This window comes from Trichosurus vulpecula, chromosome 2 (genome assembly GCF_011100635.1).
Source record: "Trichosurus vulpecula isolate mTriVul1 chromosome 2, mTriVul1.pri, whole genome shotgun sequence".
Taxonomy (NCBI): domain Eukaryota; kingdom Metazoa; phylum Chordata; class Mammalia; order Diprotodontia; family Phalangeridae; genus Trichosurus; species Trichosurus vulpecula.
The window spans coordinates 314331970-314348770 of NC_050574.1; positions in this window are offsets into that span (position 1 = coordinate 314331970).

The window sequence follows — 16801 nt, forward strand, 5'->3', positions numbered from 1 at the left end:
TGAATCTTGAGAGTGAGTAAAGTATAAGAAGATTGGAAAGGTAGGAAGCAACCAGGTTATGAAGGATTAAAACTAGTTGTTTTGAGACTAAGTCCAGGACTCTTTCTATCACATTATAATACACCAGGCCTATTTTATTTTTAGTTCCTGAGTTCTGAGCAGGCAGGTAGGTGGTCATCAACTAGTTCCATACAGTTTACATTGCTACTAATAAATTTCTTCAACTTTTCCCTGTGACATAAAACTGTATGGCGTAGTCTTGGTCAGGATCTGGCTTTAACAAGAGAGCATGGCATTTTGGGGTGCTGGGTTGGTTGAATGTTTCCCTGTTTTTGGACTGCTCTTTGTACTTGAGGTGGCTATGGTTCTGTGGAGCCTCAGGAGCAAGGAAAACAGGTGGATACTTTGGAGCCTTAGGAGCAAGGAAGGCCTGAAGGAAAACAGGTGAGTGGAAGTGCTGGGCGAGGTTTCCCAGGGGCCCAGAGCAGGAGATAATCCCTTCCTCCCAGGGCTTAATCTGATAAGCCTGGCCCCAGAGGACTGTGCTAAAAGGGCCAATGTCCTGAGATTATGTTGTACATGGAGTTTTGAAACAGGAGCAAAAGGGTCTTGCTCCATTGATAGAATAAAGTTGGGAGCTAAGGTATGGGTAAAATGGAAGCCAGATGAAGTCATACTCAGAGGGAAGGTGGCCTCGTGTGATTAACAGAGGAAAGCTTGTACATCTGGGGAAAGGCAGGGAGGACAATCCTAGTCTCCATCTAGGGTGGGATCCTCTTGGCTTCCTCAGAGTGTTCCTTTTGAAAAGAAACATTTCCCACCTGAGTTTTGGCTTCTGATATTGGATCTTTGCATAACTGAAATCTCAACCAAACTGGAGATGATTTTATTTGAAGGATAATAGCCCATACTTGCCTACTTTTTTTTTTGTTGTTGTTCTTTGAGATGATTTTATTTAAAGGATAATAGCCCATACTTGCCTACTTTTTTTGTTCTTTGAGATGATTTTATTTAAAGGATAATAGCCCATATTTGCCTACTCTTTTTGTTCTTTGTTTTGGTTAACTTTGTTGCTAGTTCTGTCTCCTTTAGGCTTAAGTACCCTGCACTTTCCGGTGACTGCCTAAGCATGTAGCATTCTTGGAATTCCTGCCAGCTTGCTGAAAGAACTGACCTCTGGAATGGGACTCTTTGGGGCAGGCACAGCTCTACGTCCAATTTCAGCATGAAGAAGCTATGGAAAATGAGATCTTCACCCCTTACCCCAAGATTTTGAGCCCCAGTTGTTTGAAGGGGGGGGGGAATGATGATAGTGTTCTGAGTACTTATTTTGTGTTATCCTTGCTATATTGTTTTATTGTTATATTATTGATCCTATGTAATGGATACAAAGATCTAGGGGTGGACATTTGAATTATTAATAATTATTTTGGGATGATTGATTGAAGAGATTATTTGGCTGGGATCTAGGGGTGGATTACATTTGAATCGTAAACCAATATTTGGGAATGTCACCGAATGATATGTTTTGCTATATTGTGAATGATATGTTTTAGTTTCCTTCATAATTGGATCATAATGTGTGTGCCCTAGGATACATAATCTAGTCAGACATGTATCCTAGGGGTGGAGTGTAACCAGAATGGCCTTTGTTTTCTTTGAGTGACTCAGCTTACCTCATTGAGCCTCTTCCAGGGCAGGAAGTCCAGCGACCATGCCAGGAATCAGAACTTCCTGTGTGATGAGTCATGGGGCTGGCTGAGGGGAGGTGTTAGCTCCAGAGCCACGCCCTATTGGGTGTTAACCTGGTCTACGCAAGTGGGAGGGGTCAGATCAAGAACCAATTGGCTCTGGTCATTCAGGCAGCACTTGACGATGTCAAAAACTCTATAAGAAGGGAGAGGACAGCTTGAAGAGCACTCTTTCCTTTTCCAGTTGGTGTGGGAGCAAGTGGGGAGCGTGACTCTGGGCCAGCCCTTGCTCTTTGGCCGAGCCCAGATGTTGGTAACTATGAATTGTATTGGGTCTGTCTGTTGATATTGGTAATTTGTTTATATTTTGGTTTTGAGGTTCGGGGTGCTGGTTTGTTTTCCCCCAAACTAAATGAATGTTTTGAACCTCAGGGTGCTGGTTTTTTCCCCTGAAGTAAGTCAATGAATCTGTATTTGGTCTCTCTCTTGATGCTTGTCTGTATGTTCCCCTGAACTAACTGAATGCTAACTGAATGCTGGCATTTTCCCCTGAACTAAATGAATGTTGTCTGTATGCTAACTGAATGCTGGATTAAAGTAAGCTGGTCAACCCCTTCACCATCCTTTCCTTGTTTAAGCATATAAAAAGAACCTGTGCTTTCCCGGTGTCCCGGCAGCCTCCTGGGTCAGTGACCTTGACTAAGTCACTTACTATCTCTTTCTTTCAATTTGACATTCATAGAAAAATTGGATGAAATGATCCATAAGGTATTTCAGGCTTAAATACAATGATGACCCTGTGGTTTCCAGACCTTTAATTCTCCTTATTTTATCCTTAAAATATACTCTATTTTATATACATTATATATACTATAGTCAGTAAATTAGATTGACTCTGAACCTTGCAAACTTTTCTAAAACAACATAATCACTGATATTATTCATATAGGGTTAATGTAGAAACTCGGTCAGAGTTTCATAAAATACCCCTGCTGCATCATCTTTGAAATCTGGGGTCTACCTCCCCAATTAATGAGCAACCTATTATGAAGCTTATCAGAATAAGCATGAGGAATGAGCACTGTTGTAGAAAGAAGCTTTGATACTTTCTTGTTGAAATGACAAAAAAGAAAGGTTAATTCATTTTTCCTACAACCTAGATTTATAAAAGAAATAAATTCTGTCTTTCTGAATGCAAAGATGCAATGGTCAATACATAAGATAAAGGTTGTTCAGGTGGGTCACACTAAATTTTTTTCTATCACATTCCGAGAGTGGCTATAAATTTAACCAAGAAAACTGTAGGATCATAGAATCTCTCTTTGAACAGGACTTCAGAGGGCATCTAGTCTAACTAAGTCCTTGACTATATATTATTTTCCTCCCAAAACCTCCCTCTCTTCTGAACTTCTCTATTATTTTCCGACATTATTACCACCATCCTCTGAGTCACCCAGGCTCACTTCAGTGCCTTCCTTGACTCTTATTCTCACTCACCCCGCATATTCCATCTGTTGCCAAATCTTGTTTCTTACCTACACAACATTTGTCTTATGCCTCCCCTTTCCTCCATTTACATAGTCACCAGAACAGTTCAACCCCTCTCACCAGGGCTATGACCATGACTTTCTTTTTCTTTCTTTTTTAATTAATTATATATTTTTTTCAATAAGCAAAAATACAAATTCTATCCCTCCTTCTCCAATATCCTCCTCCACCAAACTAAGAAAACAAGTGAAAACAAAGCTCCTGTTTAATACATATAGTCAAGCAAAATAAATGGTCCTGCATTGACCATGACCAAACAATATGAGTCCCTCACCTTTCTGTCACAAGGTGGGTAGCATATTTCACCATTATTCCTCTTGAACTGTGGTTGGTTATTATTAGAGTTCCTAAGTCATTCAAATTTGCTTGTCTTTTCTAATAGTGTTGTCTTTATATAAATCATTGTGATTGTCCCCATTTCAGTCTGTATCAAAATATACAAGTCTTCCCAAGTTTCCTGAAAACATTCCCTTCACTGTTTCTTATAGAACAAGTTATTCTATCTCACTTATATATTGTGATTTGTTCAAGAGTTTCCCATTTGATGGTCACCCCTTTTTCCACCACAAAAACATTATGAATATTTCTATATATCCTTATTTAATGTATGTCTTGCTGAGGACTGATCCTTTCCTAATATATCCCTTCCCCATTCCTCCTACAATTGTTTTTCTCCACTTTCCCTGTAGAGTGAAATTTATTTATCTGATGGATTCTGTGAGGACCAACCCTGACAGACTTCGCTCTTCTCCGCAACACAAGGTACAAAGACAACTCCAAAGGACTCATGATGGAGAATGCTATCTACATCCAGAGAAAGAACTATGAAGTATGAATGCAGATTGAGGCACACTTCATGCTAGCCTTCCCCACCCCACTTTATTTTTCCTTTTCTCTCTTTTGTTTTTGTTTTTGGGTTGGTTTTTTTTGTCCGGTTTCTTCTTTCTCATGATTCATTTCACTGATCACAATTCTTCTCCATAACTTGAATAGTGTGAAAATTAATTCAATGCAAAGTTATACATGGAAGCTATATGGGATTCCGTGCTGTCTTGGGGAGGGAGGGGGGAGGGAGGGAAGAAAATCTGGAACTCAAAATTATGTAGAACCGAATGTTGTAAACTAAAAATAAAAATTTATAATAAAAAAAAAGAAACTTATTTATCTGGCCAACTATGTGTATGTATGTGTATATGCAAACATGTCTGAGTATTGATCCTTTCCTTGAACAATTCAAACGAGAGTGAGGTTAAAGTGACCAATGCTTCTTAAATGTTTTTCTCTTCAATCTACTTTATAGGTCAATGGTTCTTCTTCTGGGATACCTTAACTTTAATTTTTTTTAGTCTTTTGATTTTATTTCACTGTTTATTGTTTTCTCATGGAGTCAATGACCTTTATTTGATCCGTTCTAATTTTCAGAAAGTTTGTTGTTTGGGCAAGGTTGTGTACTTTTGTGCCAACTGATTAATTCCCTTTCCAAGTATATCTTCTGTATGTCAAATTTCTCTTCCAATTTTTCCTCATGTTCTCATTATACTTATAAAGAAATTTTAAACTCATTTTTAAAAAAAAATTCTTTCATCTCTTCCGTGATTTTTAGTTGAATTCATGCCTAGGCTATGATTTTCTTTGATGCTTTGATTGTAGATTTTTTGGAGTCATTCTTGTCTTCTGAACTTGTGCCTTGAGGGTCCCTGTCACTATAATAGCTTTTATTATGGGATTCTTACTTTTTCTCATTCTTCCAACCTGGTCCTATTGTTTCTTAGAACAATGAGTGTTATTTTCTTCAAAGATCTCCAGGACAGCTCAGTCCAGGGACCTACAAGTTTTCAGTGCTCACAAAGTAGTCAGATTCAAGGAAAATTTTGATGTCCCCTGGTCTGAGCTGTGCAAGTTCTTGACCTGGATTTAGGTCTGAGCAATAATAGACTAGTGATGGACTCAGTCACTATCAGGCAGCTAAAAAGCTCTACTCATTCAGAGGGACAGAAATATAGGTTCCCCTTTGGACTTGGATTCTTTCTTTGCCTCTTCAGGCTTAAGATTGGCTGGAATCTGGAGTTGAGACTCAACTTTTCTTCAAGGGGAGGAGGCACACTGCTGCCCCTTTTTTTCTTAATTGCTTCCTCTTTCAGTACACAGGCCAGAATATTCAGCCACTTCTTACCCTAGAATGCCACCTTTAGGCATATGTACCCTTCTCAGTCCGTTCTGGATCTGTGACCTCTGTGTATATTGTTTGTAATAGAAATTCATGTTTTGACTCTGCCATAAGATACATGATCTTTGAGTACAGAGACTGTGTCTTTGCCTTTTTGTGCAGTGCTGGAGGTTTTGAATGAAGAGCAGCAGAACAACATTAGAATAAGATGCCGATAGTCTCAGTGTACTGGTGTACCTTCCCCCTCCCCTTGCCCCCATTGTTCCTGGCAAGGGCATCACAAACACAGTGGAGTGACTTCAGAACCATGCCATGACTTTTACCTTTTTGTCAAAGACACAGAACCCACTAGGGCTCAAACTTATATAATGTTTTAGATAAAGAGGCAACTGACACCAAATAGGAGACTTACCTGTCATCCATAGGGAAAGATATTCAAGATAGATAAATTGAGAACATTTTCTAAATTGCCTGATAAGGAGTAAGTATTGAGGGACGTAGGAAAGTTAATTCTAACTGTGCCATCCTGCAAAATACTAGGGGTTGGGGTAATTCTTGGTTTCTGAGTGTATTAGCTTTATTATGCATGCGTCCTTGGGGGCTAGGGCTATGAGTCAAACTGCTTTTCACAACTTCACACCTTGTAATCTTATTGTTTAGGACAGAACCTAGATCAGAGTAAGCAAATGCTTGTTGATGACTGACAGAAAAGTGATCATTCACCCTTTTCTTAAAAGATCTCAAATGATGAGGGACTAGATACCCTCCGAGCTAGCTCATTCTTTTTAGATAGCTTTAATAAGAAAAAACATCTGTATATTTGTCAAAATCTACTTCTCAGAATATTCCAGCCATTGGTCTTTGTTCTATGTCCTGGGTCCAACTAAAATAATGTCTAATATTCCTTCTATATGTTGGCCCTTCAAATATTTTGATGGATCATTCCTAATTTTTCTCTAGAATAAGCATCCTCACTTCCTTCAATAGATCTCTTCTTCTTGATGTCTCCTTTTGGTAAGGGTATCCACCTAGTGTCTTGCGCATTTTATTTTCCAACTCTCTAATGCACTACTTATATAATATTTTATTATTATATTTTTCATAATATTGTATATTATAATTATCTTCGTTAGTGCCTTATCCCTCTACTGAAGTGTAAGCCTCATATAAGTAGGTACTCTGTCCTCTAGTACCAACCATAATTCTCTACTGAAAACAATTAGTTAATGTCTGTTAGCAAAATGTTACAATGGGGAGCAGCTAGGTGGTACAGTGACTAGAACACTAGCCCTGGAGTCAGGGGGAACATTCAAATCCAATCTCAGACCTTGACACTTACTATTTTACCCTGGGCAAGTAAATTAACCCCAGTTGCCTCGCCAAAATAATGTTATAGTGGAAGGGACATTGGTCTTGGTACAAGGATCCCTAGGTTGAAGCCTCAGCTCTGAGACTACATGCCACTTTATCTCTGAGATTCGATTCTGTTTTGTATAAAACTGTAGAAAAACACTTGCATGATCTACTTCACAGACTGCAAGGAAGGCACTTTGAAACCTTTAAACACTATATAATTGGGACTTATTATTATAGTTTTATATTCTGTCCCTACAGTGGTTTTTATCCTCCAACTTCATTTCACTTTGTCTACACAGTTCCTAAACTGGGGTGCCAAAATTGAAAACAATAATCTAGGTGTGATCTTATGAGAGAAGAGAACAATACAACTATAAGCTCTCATTTTGGAAATGATGCATCTAGTGATGCAGCCTGCCTGTTACGTTGTTGACTCATTGAATTTGCAGTCCAGTAAATTTCCCAAGCTTTTTGCATTTATAGTTATTACATTGCTAATTTATTAGATTCAACTCATCATTCTAACTCATCAAGGTCTTTTTGCATCCTTGTTCTGTTACATCTGCTGTGTGAGCCATGCCTCCTAACTTTGTGTTATCTGCAAATTTGATAAACATGCCATTCAAATTTATAAACATGGTCATAGATAGAGCATTCCATGTGCCTCTAGGTTGTTAACAATAATAACCGTTCACTTTATGCTGCACTTTATAAGCCTTAAAGTGTTTTGCAAACATCATTTCATTTGAGCATCACAACATCTTTGTACAAGTATTATTATTCTTGTTTACGGATAAGGGAATTGAGCCTTAGTTCAGTTATAAATTGGGAGACAAGGTGCCCTAAGGGACATGGTGCTAGACTTGGAGTTAGCAAAACCTGGATTCAAACCCTGCTTCTAACACATAGCTATGAGACTCTGAGAAAATTGCTTAATATTTTTGAGCCTTGGTTTCCTCGTCATTCCCCAAGATAGGGATATTAATACTTGCAATAGCTAATCCTCCAGGATTATGGTCAGACGCAAATGAGATAATGTATGAAAATTGCCTTGAAAATCTTAAAACATTATACAAACATAAGCTTTTATCATGATTATATGACTTGCCAAGTTTTCACATGACTAGTTAGTGGCATAGTTGGGATAGTCTGTTTTATCTTTTCATTAATCACTTATTCTTTGAGCTTTATGAGTCAATGAATTTTTAATATATCTAACTACACTGTCATCTATCCCACACCTCATCACTCTGGCCACAAACATATTATAAAAGACTTTTTTTTTGTAAAATAGATACTTTTGATTATATAAAATTAAAGAGAGTTTGCACAAAGGAAACCAATGCAATGAAAATATTAAGGAAGGAAGAAAACTGGGAGGGAGGGATTTTTGACAAATATTTCTGATAAGGGCCTCATCTTTCAAATATGTAGAGAACTGAGTCAAATTTATAAAAATCCAAGTCATTCCCCAATTGAGAAATGGTGAAAGGGGATGAACAAGGAGTTTTCAGATAAAGAAATCAAAGCTATCTATAGTCATATAAAAATGCTCTAAATCACTATTGATCAGAGAAATGCAAATAAAAACAACTCTGAGGTACTACCTCACACTTATAAGTGTGAGGCTAACATGACAAAAAAAGGAAAATGTTGGATGTTGGAGGGGATGTGAGATAACTGGGACACTAATACACTGTTGGAATTGTGAACTGATCCAACCATTCTGCAGAGCAATTTGGAACTATGCCCAGAGGGCAATCATACTGTGAATACCCTTTGATCTAGCAATACCACTTCTGGGTCTGTATTACAAAGACATCCAAAAAAAAGGGGAAAAGGACACATTTAAACAAAAAAAATATAGCAGCTCTTCTTATGGTGGCTAAGAACTGGAAACCAAAGGGATGCCCATCAATTGGGGAATGGCTAAACAAGCTGTGGTTTATAATTGCAATGGAATATTATCGTGCTTTAAGAAATAACAAGCAGGAGGTAGCCACTCTGGAAAAAATAGGTATCCAGCTCCGACTTCAGTAAACTAGCCTTCATTTGACCACCCTGTTTCACTCTGTGCTGCTATTTGGATGTGATACTTGCTGAGTTCTCTCACAACAAGAGCTGTTCATCTTTCAGGTCTACTGGATTTTATGCTGTCTATAAGTGTGTACACATTCCACATATTGATGGTGAGTGGAATCATTTTTGCAGAAGTGTTTGTACATTTTTTGTGTGTGTTTCTACCATAGGATGAGATCCCTACCTGACACCCTAATCAGGCCAGGGTTGGGTAAGAAGACAATTTTTAGCACACCTTTTCTAGCCCCTTCATCACAACTATGAGGTGAGCTGTATGATCTTTAAGAGGCTTCTCAGACACCCAGGGCACTACCAAATCCTACTGCTGCTTCCAGTGAGAAGATGACTGTTTGGCAGGGGCTGTCTTTGTACAGGGTTTGGATTACAGCTCCCAGTGTATCTGCACCAGCTGCTTTGTCACTTGTTTATTGCCATAGGACTTTGAGATAGGTAAAAATGGTCAAGTGGTATGGGTGATGACTTTTGATTCATACATAAGTTGGATTTGAGTGAGGCAAAGTGGCAAAAAGTCCTCAGCCTCACTCTCCTCTCCAGAGTCATAACAGTTCAGTGGCAGGACAGAGTCAAGATGAATGGCGATGGCTTGAGATGCAGTGAATGATCCTGGTGTCTTCAATGCCTAACCAAGCTTTAAGCAGTCCACAATGACTGCTTCAGCTGCCTTCGTGGCTGTTAGAATAAATTGTAGTCATCCATCTAATCTACTAGGGGAAGTCTTCATATGCTTGGGGTAGACACTACCCTAACTCAGCTCTGGGTTTGAGACCCTTTGTTTAACTTCAACGTGGTTTTAAACCTCTGCCAAAACCATTTGCTGGAGTGGGGCCACTGTGCAGGTTACCGCTTAGAGACACAGGTGAGAATTTGGTAGATCAGGTAGACACCTAAATGTGGAAAGCAGTACTGAGAAGGGCTTGGAAGCCCTTACATGAGAGGTACTAATCTTCCCTGAATACACTCTACACCCTAAGGCAGAGATGAGGAGGGAGAGAATTCTAGACATGGTGTAATATCAATTAAGTTGGGACTTTCTTACTGTTTTAAAATGATTTAGTGTCTTTGATAGAGCCTTACTAGGTGCTAAGCCCCAGGCCCAGACCCCTATTAGGTGCTAAGCCTATGTGGGTGTGAATTAGTAACTAAGGTGGGGCCCCAGGTGGGGCCAACTAAGGGAGGCCTGATTAGATCTTTGCTCCTAAGTTTGCCCCAAACCCCTAATTACTAGGTGCTAAGCCTATGTGGATGTGAAGCTCCCAGGGTCCTAAGGGAAGGTGCTAACTCCAGAGCCAATCACAGGAGCCTAAGTTCTGGTCATTCAGATGACATTTGATGATGTCTGAAACTGTATAAAAAAGGGAAGACAGAGCCATTTGCTTAGGGCTCTCACTCTTGGTGTCCTGCTGATGTGGAGACTCTGGGCAGATGTAGCTAAGAGCCCTCCAGCTTTTAAACCCAGATGCTGGGACTTTGTTAAACTCTGGTAACTATATATTGGTATTTGAAACAGACAAAGTCTGTCTGTTGATGTTTGTATTTGCTCTGAAGTTCAGGGTGCTGGCTTTTCCCCCTGAACTAAATGAATGATGTCTGTATGCTGCATTAAAGTAAAATTGTTAACCCCTTAATGTTGCTTTCCTTAGTAAAGCAGATCAAAAGAACCTATGCTGGCAGCATTCTTGTGTTGGGCTTGTGTTGGTTTTTCACCCCCACAGCAACTGCTAGCTGGATTTTTGAAACACATGGGGAACAGCCAGAGAAAATGCAGAATTATGAGATGAGTGCCTTGTGTAAGGAAGAGCAAAAGGGCTAGTGTCCCTGGATCAAAGGGTACATGGGAAGGGATAAGGTGTAAGAAGACTGTCAAGGTTGGAGTGGAGGACAGGTAGTCTGCTGCCTGTATACCTTGAGAAGGAGGTTTCTCACTAGCAATAGTAGATTTTTAATAATTCAGTTTATGGTCTTTACATTTTCATTGTTCTAGTTGTTCCATTGTTCTTCAGGTTCTGCTTATTTGATTGTGTATCAGCTCAGGAAAATAAAAACATGTTTCTCTGAATTCTTTACATTTGTTATAATGTATTAGGAGGGCAGAGTTTATAATCTCAAAGAGGATCATATATATGTCTGAAAGGTTCAGAACCGCTGGATATAAGAAACTCTCAAAGTAGGAGGCAGAAGAATCAAAGCATATATTTAGGCTCCACAGTAACCAACCCATGAACCAGCATCCCCATTTTGACATATTGATCAAAAGCTTCCAGGCCCAATAAGTACACCTTACAAGAGTAACCAGGAGGCTACAGAGAAGCATGATGGTGTAAAACAAAATCATGCTTCCCCCTCTATGGTAAAAAGATTACCCACTGGCTTCAAGTCCTTGTTCAGCTTACTCCCGTATGTCAGCTCTGCTACTGGCAGCTCCTCCTTCAGCTTCGGCTGTGGCTGTAGCTATATCAGCCTCTGGCTCCAACGGACGCTGCTTCTAACTATCTGGCTTCTGCGGGGGTGTAAGGTACTCTAGGGAAAGCACAGGTTCTTTCCATCAGCTTAAGCAAGGGAAGCAAGGTGAAGGGGCCGACAAGCTTACTCCAACCCAACATACAAACAGCATTCAGTTCAGGGAAAAAAGCCAAACTAGTCAAGGCCACTTGTTGACTAAGTGCTAAGGAGCTCATTTTTGGTTACCAACACATATATATTGCTGCACAATGATATTCCTTTATGGTCATAGGCTACATTTTGTATAAGCATTCCCCAATTAACAGTCACTCATTTGTTTTTAGTTCTTCCCTACCACCAAAATCGCTGTTGTTTTGGTGTTCATTGACCTTCATTTCTGTCTTTGATATCCTTATAGATTCAACTGCAGGATCTCTGGGCAGAGGAGCCAGTATTTTGAACATGTCTGTATTCCCATTTTCATTTTTCCAAACAAGAGATTTTGGAGAATTCCCCCTTAGTTTAGAAAGGGAACACTCTCTCACTCTCTCTCTCTCTCTCTCCCTCCTTCCCTCTCTCATTTCCCTGCTGAAAGGCTGGAGTCATGTTTCCTCTCTCAAAATTATAAGCTAGAGAGCAGGATCTCTCCTCTCTCAAACTCTTGCCCACTCTATCTCTCACATAAGCTGCGGGCATGAAGTAATCATTTACCCAACCAATGAGGACAATGTTACATGAATTCCACACTCCAGCCCGAGGTAACAGTAACAAAACAGGAATTTTGTATTTGTCCCTTCTGTCACCCATTATCATCATTCCTTCCATCCCAGTAGAATTCAAGTTCTTTAAGGGCAGGACTTATTTTATATTTGCCTTTGTATCCACCTAATAAAGTAGATATTGAGGGCTTTTGATGACAGAGACTCAGAAAATGAGTATAACGACTTCAACTGAAGGAAGTCCATAGATTATTTCTCCCCAAAGAATGTCAAGGATATGAAATATCTTTTTAAAATGTTAGTTTAGTTCAATAAAATTTATTTTCTGTTTTATTTTTATTTCCTTTTTACTGGGCAAAAACAGGATCCAGAATAACATTTCCTTTTACTGTGGCCTCATCTTTCTTTTTTTTTTAAAGTATTTCTATTTTAATTTTCAATTCCAAATTCTTTCCCTCCCCCTACTTTTTGCATCCATTAAAAAGGCAAGAAAAACAATACTTATTATACATATGAAGTCATACAAAACATTTCCACATTAGACATGTTGCAAAAATTTTTTAAAGCAAGGAAGATAAAGAAGGCAAAAAAATAGCATGTCTTCTCTCATAATGTTCTTTATGTCTGGAATGTTTTCTTCTCTTTTTCTCCCCCCTTGAGGAATTTCTATCTTTTTTAAGTTATTTATTTAATGTATTTAATATTTTTAGTTTTTAGCATTGATTATCACAAGAGTTTGAATTACAAATTTTTCTGCCCATTTATACCCTCCCCCCCACTCCAAGATGACTTATATTCTGATTGCTCAATTCCCCAGTCAGCCCTCCCTTCTGTCATCCCACTCCCCCCCCATCCCCTTTTCCCTTACTTTCTTGTAGGGCAAGATAAATTTCTATGCCACATTGCCTGTATATCTTATTTTCCAGTTGCAGGCAAAAACTTTTTTTGGAACATCTGTTTTTAAAACTTTGAGTTCCAAATTCTCTCTGCTCTTTCCTCCCCACCCACCCTCCCTAAGAAGGCAAGCCATTCAACAATAGAACACACGCATATCATTATGTAAAACCCTTCCACAATACTCAAGTTGTGAAAGACTAACTATATTTTGCTCCTTCCTATCCTATCTCCCTTAATTCAGTTTCCTCCCTTGACCCTGTCCCTTTTTGAAAATGTTTGTTTTTGATTACCCCCTCCCCCTGTCTGCCCTCCCTTTTATCATTCCCCCTTTTTATCTCCTTCCTCCTTCTTTCCTGTGGGTAAGATACCCAGTTGAATGTGTATGGTATTCCCTCATCAGGTCAAATCCAATGAGAGCAAGATTCACTCATTCCCCCTCACCTGTCCCCTCTTCGCTTCCAACAGAATTGCTTTTTCTTGCCACTTTTGTGTGAGATAATTTACCCCATTCTGTCTCTTCCTTTCTCCCTCTCTCAATATATTCCTCTATCATTCCTTAATTTGATTTTTTTAGGTATCATCCCTTCATATTCAACTCACCCTGTGACCTCTGTCTATACATATACATATATATGTATATATATGTATGTATATATGTATATGTATATTCCCTTCAGCTACCCTAATACTGAGGTTTCATAAATTATACACATCATCTTTCCATGTAGGAATGTAAACAAAACAGTTCAACTTTGGTAAGTCCCTTATGATTTCTCTTTCTTGTTTACCTTTTAATGCTTCTCTTGATTCTTGTGTTTGAAAGTCAAATTTTCTATTCAGCTCTGGTCTTTTCACTGAGAAATCTCAAAAGTCCTCTATTTTATTGAAAATCCATATTTTGCCTTGGAGCATGATACTCAGTTTTGCTGGGTAGGTGATTCTTGCTTTTAATCCTAGCTCCATGGACCTCCAGAATATCATATTCCAAACCTTTCGATCCCTCAATGTAAAAACTGCTAGATCTAGTATTATCCTGATTATGTTTCCACAATACTCAAATTATTTCTTTCTGGCTGCTTGTACTATTTTCTCCTTGACCTGGAAACTGTGGAATTTGGTGACAATATTCTTAGGAGTTTTCTTTTTGGGATCTTTTTTCAGGAGGTGATCGGTGGATTCTTTCAATTTCTATTTTACCCTCTGGCTCTAGAAAATCAGGGCAGTTCTCCTTGATAATTTCTTGAAAGATGATATCTAGGGTGTTTTTTTTGATCATGGCTTTCAGGTAGTCCAATTATTTTTAAATTATCTCTCCTGGAAATATTTTCCAGGTCAGTGGTTTTTCCAATGAGATATTTGACATTGTCTTCCATTTTTTCATTCCTTTGTTTCTGTTTTATAATATCTTGATTTCTCATCAAGTCACTAGATTCCACTTGCTCCAATCTAATTTTTAAGGTAGTATTTTCTTCAGTGGTTTTTTGGACCTCAATGTCCATTTGGCTAATTCTGCCTTTCAAGGCATTCTTCTCCTCATTGGCTTTTTGGAGCTCTTTTGCCATTTGAGTTAGTCTCTTTTTTTAAGGTTATTTTCTTCAGTATTTTTTTCAGTCTCCTTTAGCCAGACATTGAATGGTTTTTCATGGTTTTCTCACATCACTCTCATTTCTCTTCCCAATTTTTGCTCTACTTCTCTAACTTGCTTTTCCAAATCCTTTTTGAGCTCTTCCATGGCCTGAGACCAGTTCATGTTTTCCTTGGAGGTTTTTGATGTAGGCTCTTTGACTTTGTTGACTTCTTCTTGCTGTATATTTTGCTCTTCTTTGTCATCAAAGAAAGATTCCAAAGTCTGAGTCTGAATCTGAGTCCCTTTTTGATGTCTGGCCATGTTCTCAGCCAACTTACTTGACCCTTGAGTTTTTCAGCAGGGTATGACTGCTTGTAGAGTAGAGAATACTTTGTCCCAAGCTTGAGGGACTGTGCTGTTGTTTTCAGAGTTATTGCTACATAGTAAGCTCTGTCACACCAGCACTGCTCCCCCAAGACCCACCAACCTGGACTGCACTCAGATCTAAGCTGGCTCTGCACTCCCACTCCCATCTGCCACTTAATTCCTCCCACTAGGCAGTCCTGGGGCTGGAAGCAACTGCAGCTGTAGCTCTGTAAGCAGACTCAGAGCTGCACCACCTCCACAGCTCCCGGGGTGGTGGCCGAACTGTAAACTCCTTTCACTCTGTCCCCTGCAGCTTTTCCCACTAACCTTCTCTGTTGTCTTTGATGTTTGTGGGTTGAGAAGTCTGGTAACTGCCACAGCTCACTGATGCAGGATGGTAGGGCCTATTCTGCCCAGCTCCTGGTCTGGTTGGTCTGGGTGCGGCTCACGCCGGGCTCTGCTCCCAGTTCCGAGTGATAGACTGTACCCCATGACCATCCACGCTGTTCTGGGCTGGAGCCCTGATTACCTCTGCTATTTCATGGGTTCCACAGTTCTAGAATTTGTTCAGAGCCATTTTTTATAGGTGTTTGGAGGGACGTGGGGGGACCTCACACAAGTCCCTGCTTTCCAGCCCCCATCTTCTGGCTTCATGTTTCTTAAGGACAGTCGTCTTATTTGCATTTGCAGGACTTTCAGGGAAGAAAAATTCATTTCATATTAAGGGTAGTATGTTATATAAGCCCTCTGGAGACACGTATCATTTAATTTTTGTTTTTATGTCCTTAACCTTCAGTATAGTGTCAGACACGTAGTAGGCACTTATTAAATGCTTGTTAACTGATCAATAAACCCTGTAGAATTCAATTTCATTCCTTCCCAGTAGGCTTACTCAAAGTCTTGTAAATCCATTTTGCACTCCCCCTAAGAGCTACCTGAGTTCAGGCAGCTGGTTTCCTTCAGTTCAAATGCATAGCTTCCAACAAAATAACAATTACAGAAACAGTCCTTCTAGCAAGAGGGAAAATCCTATAACAATAATTACAATAGTTGTCATCGATCTAGCACTTCTAAGTTTACAAGATGTTTTATAGAAAACATCTTGCTTAATCCCTACAACAACTAAATAACGTAGGCATTATAGACATTACTCAACATATGAGGATACAGGCCCAGAACAGCCAACGAACCCACCTAGAGTTCACATAGTGAACAAGTTATCAGGACTGAGATTAAAATTTAGAATTTAGTGCCCTTGCTTACCATAATATAGCTGCTTCTTTGCCTTGCTTCTGGCACAACCATTCTTTACACACCTCGAAATGAGTAATTTTCACACTCCATCTGTGTAGACTCTTGCAAGTCTTCTAGTCAAACCTCCAGTTTTAATCCTCAAAATATATTTCTCTTTCATTTTTCTCTAGCCATTCTCTTTCTTAACAAATGAAGGGGGTAGTAATTGAAATCTATAACCCTTTATACCCTAAAGTATCTCAAAGACTTTCTCTAGAAGGATTGTAATGTTTCATTTACTACATCAATGGATTTTTAAAAAAGTCTGTAAAGTACTATCCTTACTTTAGATGGCAAAATAAACTATGTCCCGCCTCTAGAAGTGGGGACATAGAGCTACTTCACATTTCCTTTGATAATGTAGTTCTGAGCCAGTCTGTGTAAAAGTATTTGCGGAATGAATATCCTATAAGCTTATAAGACCAAGATAGACAATTAGTCCCCCCTGCTGTTTTATTGCCTTTGTTCAAGTATCCCTATGGGGGAAGCACCCTTTGTTTCATCTTAATTATATAGATAACTGGGTATCAACTGGTAACTTGCCAAGAAGGGGGGTTCCTAGCATATTTCCCCCTTTGTTGGGTTGACCAATTATTATATCCACCATATATAAATTCAAACTTATATGTTTACTTGTATATGAGTCTATAGGTTTTCT